The sequence below is a fragment of the Bactrocera tryoni genome, chromosome 1 (genome assembly GCF_016617805.1).
Source record: "Bactrocera tryoni isolate S06 chromosome 1, CSIRO_BtryS06_freeze2, whole genome shotgun sequence".
NCBI classification, from domain to species: Eukaryota; Metazoa; Arthropoda; class Insecta; order Diptera; family Tephritidae; genus Bactrocera; species Bactrocera tryoni.
This window is the reverse complement of record NC_052499.1, coordinates 86,277,194-86,283,270: the sequence shown is the minus strand read 5'-3', so window position 1 is coordinate 86,283,270 and position 6,077 is coordinate 86,277,194. Positions and strand designations below refer to the sequence as shown.

At 36.1% G+C, this 6,077-nt stretch overlaps 2 pseudogenes; both read right to left on the bottom strand.

The window, feature by feature from the left end:
• Positions 1-4,514: 4,514 nt before the first annotated feature.
• Positions 4,515-4,708, bottom strand: LOC120767102 (annotated as a pseudogene).
• A 42-nt stretch (positions 4,709-4,750) lies between these two features.
• On the bottom strand, positions 4,751-4,874 carry LOC120767103 (annotated as a pseudogene).
• Positions 4,875-6,077: the final 1,203 nt, after the last annotated feature.

Genomic DNA, 6,077 nt, shown 5'->3' with positions numbered 1-6,077 from the left:
TACTATGTGTTTATCTTAATGTGCGTTCAAAAATATTTAAAACCGAATATTAAGGGAGAGAACTTATTCGTTATTGCTCGTAAAATATTTTCGCAGTGCTTCGGTAGTATATACATACATTTCACGAGAGAGGGTGCGGAGGGAAGCGACTACATCAAAGCTTAGTTCGTAAATAAATTTTATTAACTATAGAAGCATTTGATTTTTAAGTGCAGTTATTATAGATAAGTGTTGTGGATCACCTCTTTGTTTTGTGATCTTTAATTTTTTCTAGCTCTCAAGACAGTCTCATAAATGGGTCTTTCTAAGTTTTGTGCTCCTCTAACAGCATTGTATAGCTTTAAGCCAACGAATATGAACCACTTGCATAAGAATTTTGAATAGTTTTTTGTTTCTCGTTAGTTTTGGAAGCAAGCTACCTAATTGATAGAGTACTGGTGCCCTGTATAGCTACTTACTACGATTTTATGATTATTCAATAGGCAGTGGAAAGTTAGTTGATCGAGGTGAGCGTTGATAAATACAGAAAGAGATACGCATTTCAACTTTTACTACTCTATAAAAATAACTAGTACCTGTGATTTTGAGAGAATTGAGACTGGTTAATAATAAATTAAGATAAACAAATGTTTTTTACAAAACTAGAGTTTACGTAGCTTTTATGATCTAAAAAAATTTAAGTTTTACTCTGTTCACTATATATGACAAGTCGTTTTTAATCATAAATAGTAGTAAAACGACAGAGAGAGACTATTTCAAAACAAGCCCAATCTCAAGAAAATACTAGACCAAATCGTTGTTAGCACACTTTTGTTCTACTCTAAAGGAATTTGACCCTAACTCCGATTGCAAAACGATGTGTTTGCTTTTCCATGTTCCTTCTTCAAAAGTAGAAATTGTGAGGTTAAAAAAAAAGAAATTGAATTGCAAAGAAATATTTCTGTCCGTTGTCATAACAATGGAGCGTTGGTTGTTTCGTGCTTATATTCGGCCTCGCGGAGAAGCCATTCCCGATTTTATCGAGATAGTTCATATTTTATTTGTTCAACAATATTTAATGGTTTAAATATTAGTCGTATTTTTTTGTAAACCAAAAAACCAGCTGAAGGAAAAAATGAAGTGCATGGCAAAACTCGATAGTCATATTTACAATATATTTGCTATCGTAGGCGATAATCTATAAATAACTCTATCTAAACTTTATAATACCATTTTGATACAACGTCTTTCGCTTCAAATTTGGCCTCACTCTCGGCGATCACTTTTTCAGTGACACTAAGTATCATTCCAACGATCATTCTGTTAGGTCTGAGTATAAGAAAAAAGTCGATTGTACAAATGTTGCCCTTTTTATATTTCGAAATTAGAGATCACAAGCAAATATTATTTATTGAAAATTATTGTGTTTCAAAATATTCTCCATTGAGATCTATACTATTGTCGAAGCACTATTGCCACTCTGATTAAGATATCTCCAAAACATGCGTTCTGAAGAAATCAACATCACTTTCAGAATTTATGGTTCAACTTTGTTCTAGTGGTATGGTTTCGCCATATTCAGTTGTTCCAAAAAAACAGGCAATAATATCATTGGGAGTGATTCTTGCGCGAAATTTTTTTTTGGATTCGGCTCATCTTAAAACACGCAAACAATACTTTCGGGCTCTTACGCATAAATTCACAAATAATCGCGTGTGACGAGTTATAGACGTATTTCGATGCACCGCTATCGTATTTTTTAACATTTCTATCGACCAATCGACACGAGCAATATCAGTTTGTGTACAGCATCAATAGTTTGAGAAACAAAAATTAAGTTTTGAATGACCTTTTCGAAATCCATCTTGGAGTGATCTACGATCTCGATTAAATTCAGCTTCATTTCGATTAACTGAGTTAAGTTTAAGGACGCGCTGTTGCTGAGTTAATTCACGTCGAAAATTGTTAAAAATAATCGTAAGAAAGTTCTCGCTATTTAACAACATTTTTTGGTTGATATGAATATTTTAAGTTACTGTAAGCAACACAAACCAAAATGTCAAACTTTACGTTCATGTTTTGAGTTACTTGCAACAATAGGATGGCCAAATTGCGAAATATAAAAGGAAACCTTCGTAAGTTCAAGTGAAAAAACCTTTGTACAGAGCTTTTGCCTACCCAATTGTTCATGAATATGTCCAACACTTTCTTTTGATAGCTTCAGAATACCAGTTAGTGCTTCCAGATCAACCTCACCTTATTGTGTTCCGAAATCAAGTTACATACATTCTATTAGGGGTTCATATGGTCCAGCAGTTATGGTCGTAGTACCACAGCGACAGACAGTTTGACAGATGCGCGTAAAGACAAGGGTTTACGGGTTTCAAAAAATCGATTTTTCTTATTGTCTTATTAAATTCTGCAACACCTCTAGTATATTGTCTAAATTTCAGTTGATTCGAGTAATATTACAGTTTCGGAGATACAGCCTTGAGAACTTGTGCGCCGTTTTTAAATGTTTTTGGCAAGATTTCTCCAGAACTACTCGACCGATCTTCATAAAATTTTATACAGGTCTTTGAGATTTGTTCTGAGTTAAGGTTTCAACTAAAAAATGTATTTTTCACTTCAGATGATCCAGAAAGGGCGTCGCAATGGCCGAGTTTAAATTTTTTTTTTTCAAACACTTTTCAGTAGTTAACAAAAGTAGCGTGAATGCCAACGAAATACTAAAATTACTTAAGATATGTATTTGAATAGTCTCACTTGTGAACTTCCTCATACGAGTAAATATGTTTGAAGTATTTATAACCGCAATGACAATCTCTTTTATTGTGTTTCGAAACTGACATTTTGGTCAAAGTCTGACTTTTAGTAAAAATAGCCGCTCAGCAATCGCCACTATAAATCAAGTAATTATGTTTAACTATTGATTTTATGACTACAGTTATCCGCCTCAAGCACATACATATCATATAACGACACATACATGTGTATGGAGAGCAAATCGGCGTGTAAATAAAGCGAAAGGAGGCAATTACGCCGATGTCCTGGCTAAAGGATACACGCATTAAATTAGCCGAGTGTGGCGAATAAAATTACACAAAATAAAATACTGGCCAACAGTTGTTTGGCGCAAATTACGAAACTTAAATTACACTTGCAAAGATGCTGAGCGCCGATAAGCTGGCCAAATGGAAGGGAACAGTAATAGAAAAACCTACGAGTCGAAACAATGCGAAATTTGCGCAATCTCAGCATCACCCACACACACACACACACACTAGTTCATATGTGTGAATCCAAAGGACCTCAAGTGAAGTACACACGTGCAGCGGCGCAAAGTATTCCGTTAAGAAAATCATATTTTCCTTCGCAGCACTACCCAAAGCGGGGAGGGAGGGGATGTTGAGAGCAAGCGGTCCCTTGGCGCAGATCTACAACAACTGATAGCGCACAAACAACAAATGGCAGCCTTGCGCGACCGTTGGCGTGTTCAACTCTTGCGTTTGTGGCTTTGATGTTCGGTTGTTATTGTTGTTGTTGTGTGCTTAGATTTTAAAATGGCAAATTGATAAGCAAATGCTGAGGTGGCTGAAAAAGAATTCGCACATTTCTCCTCCCTGCACTGCCACCGATTTGCCCGCTCTCTCTCTCTCTGCTTCAGTGTGGCTTTGTTGTTTTGCTCATAGACCGTACAGCTGGTTTTTATTGTTGTTGGCAATTGTTAAGAGCAAAATTTACGGGCACATTTAGATGAAATAAGAAATGTTGCGATTCGCAAAACTACTAAACTACTACATTATATAACCAAATGTGGACACACATATAGCCATATACACATACTTATATGTATGTGTGTCTATATGTAATATTTCTAGATACTATAAATTAAATTATATGATGGTAAATTGCATATATAGTATATATTTGTGGGCTACATAAATGCATGAAAGTCGGAGGAGTTTCAAGAATTTTCCATTTTCCATCGGCATCATGGCTGGTTGGACGGGTTTCATATATGATTTTTTGTGTTTAGAATTGTCGCAATGGATCTATTTTTTATTACCAGTCACAAGCCGATGCAAAAAAACTTTTTTTTATAGTGTTCAAGCAGTATTTTTGACATGATAAATCGTCTTTCAGAGATTCTGCGTGCTCTGCTTGTATTTGACATCAATTTTTATCGAGTAATGCTACCAATTCAACTTCCAAGCCAAAACCTCCACTTTAAAATCATACAAACCACTTTGAACAGGTTAGCTACATCATATTCAATATAAACTTCATTCAAAAACCATCAATTTCAGCTGAGGATTTCTTCATATTCCAGTAATGAAGAAGAAATCTCCTCAAAACAAAGTTCGACATATTTGAGTCAAAAGCAAGATTTTCATCTAATTTTTAATTAAGGAAAATTATGCTCCTTTAATTTTGCAGTGGGTACATTAATTATATATTAAATATAACTCTTACTACTACCACAAAACATCTGAACCAAACTTCTGAGCCTTAACTTAAATGTATTTAAAAATGTCGGGACGGCGCGTACGCCATTCCCGGCTACCAAAAATTACACGCACGAGTTATTCACATTAGGAATAATCGCACACGACGCAGTACCCGCCGAGGGAAGCAGAGGAAGAGGAAGACCTCCACTCCGTTGGAAGGACCAAGTGGAGAAGGACCTGGCTTCGCTTGGAAGATCCAATTGGCGCCACGTAGCGAAAAGAAGAAACGACTGGCGCGCTGTTGTTAACACGGCTATAATATAATATTAAGCAGAAGAAGAAGAAGAATCGCAGAGGTCAACCCAATCGGAAGTGCAATGACCAGTTCTCGCTCCGGTGGAGCTGCCTTCATGATCACGGTTCACCTCTACGCCAGGTAAGCATGCTTTCTTCGTCTCAAACTAAAGTACTTAAGCTGATCACTTTACAAAGCGGTTGAAAATTATTACGGCAAGAATATGTGCACATTTGGTGCTAAGCGAAAAAGGATATTCACTTTCAGCTCAAGGAGAGCGATGGCAAAGCAAGGAAGATAGTGATTACCTGCTTAGAAAAAAATACCCGTATGCATTGTATGCATATAGGGGTTGTTTTTCATATATGCACCTTGAAATTTCTGGAAATTACTTATCTTCTAATTTAATATTGATTTGAAATATTTTATCCTGATCATATAAAATACCAAACCAATAAAATAACCATCCTTTCAAAATGCTTTAGGTTTATTAATAATGACAATGAAAATAATTCGAATGGTGATTCAAACAGAGGGAGAAAGAAGGAAGTTCTTATACGAGTATATAGTATATCCACAAATTAAGCAGTGCTTGATTGTTCGTTATTTGTCCTCTTTTCTAACCGTTTGGTCCGTTTTTGTAACCTGTACAGAGTGTGCCGCAGACCCTCTAAAGTACATAGGTATATAAAGAATGATCCATTTCGTGGTTTCCTACATTAAAAAAAAAAACACAGGCATTTCATATTTAATGGGGAGTGTTTATTATCATTCGAAAGAAAATTCTTTGGTATTTATTTTTTAAAAACTATCTCTTTCAAATGTTGGCCGCGGCTGGTCCATCCGTTGGGTCCAATTTTTGAGTCGAGCATTTCGACTGGTAACTGACGAATGACACACGTGATGCCTTGCTCCAAGGCCAGAATCGAAGCGGGATAGTTCGCATAGACTTTAGACTTTACTTATTCCCACAGGAAAATATCTAACGGTATGATATCACATGATCTTGGTGAAAAATCAATCGATCCAAAACGTGAAATTATCTACTGACCGAAGTGATCTCTCAATAAATCCAATGATTGATGCGATGTATGGGAAAGGGGCACCATCCAACAAGATCCAAGTGTCGCCAAAATACAGAGCTTCAATTTTAAGCATGAAATAGTCGGTCGCCATTCACGGTTACATTCTCCCCGCCATCATTTTTGAAAAAATATGTACCGATGATTCCACCGACCCACAGACCACACTAAACCGTGTTTTTTTCTGGATAAAATAGCAGCTCTTGAATTTCTTCAGGTTGTTCTTCGACCTAAATGCGGCAATTTTGTTTCTTTATATAGCCAATGAGC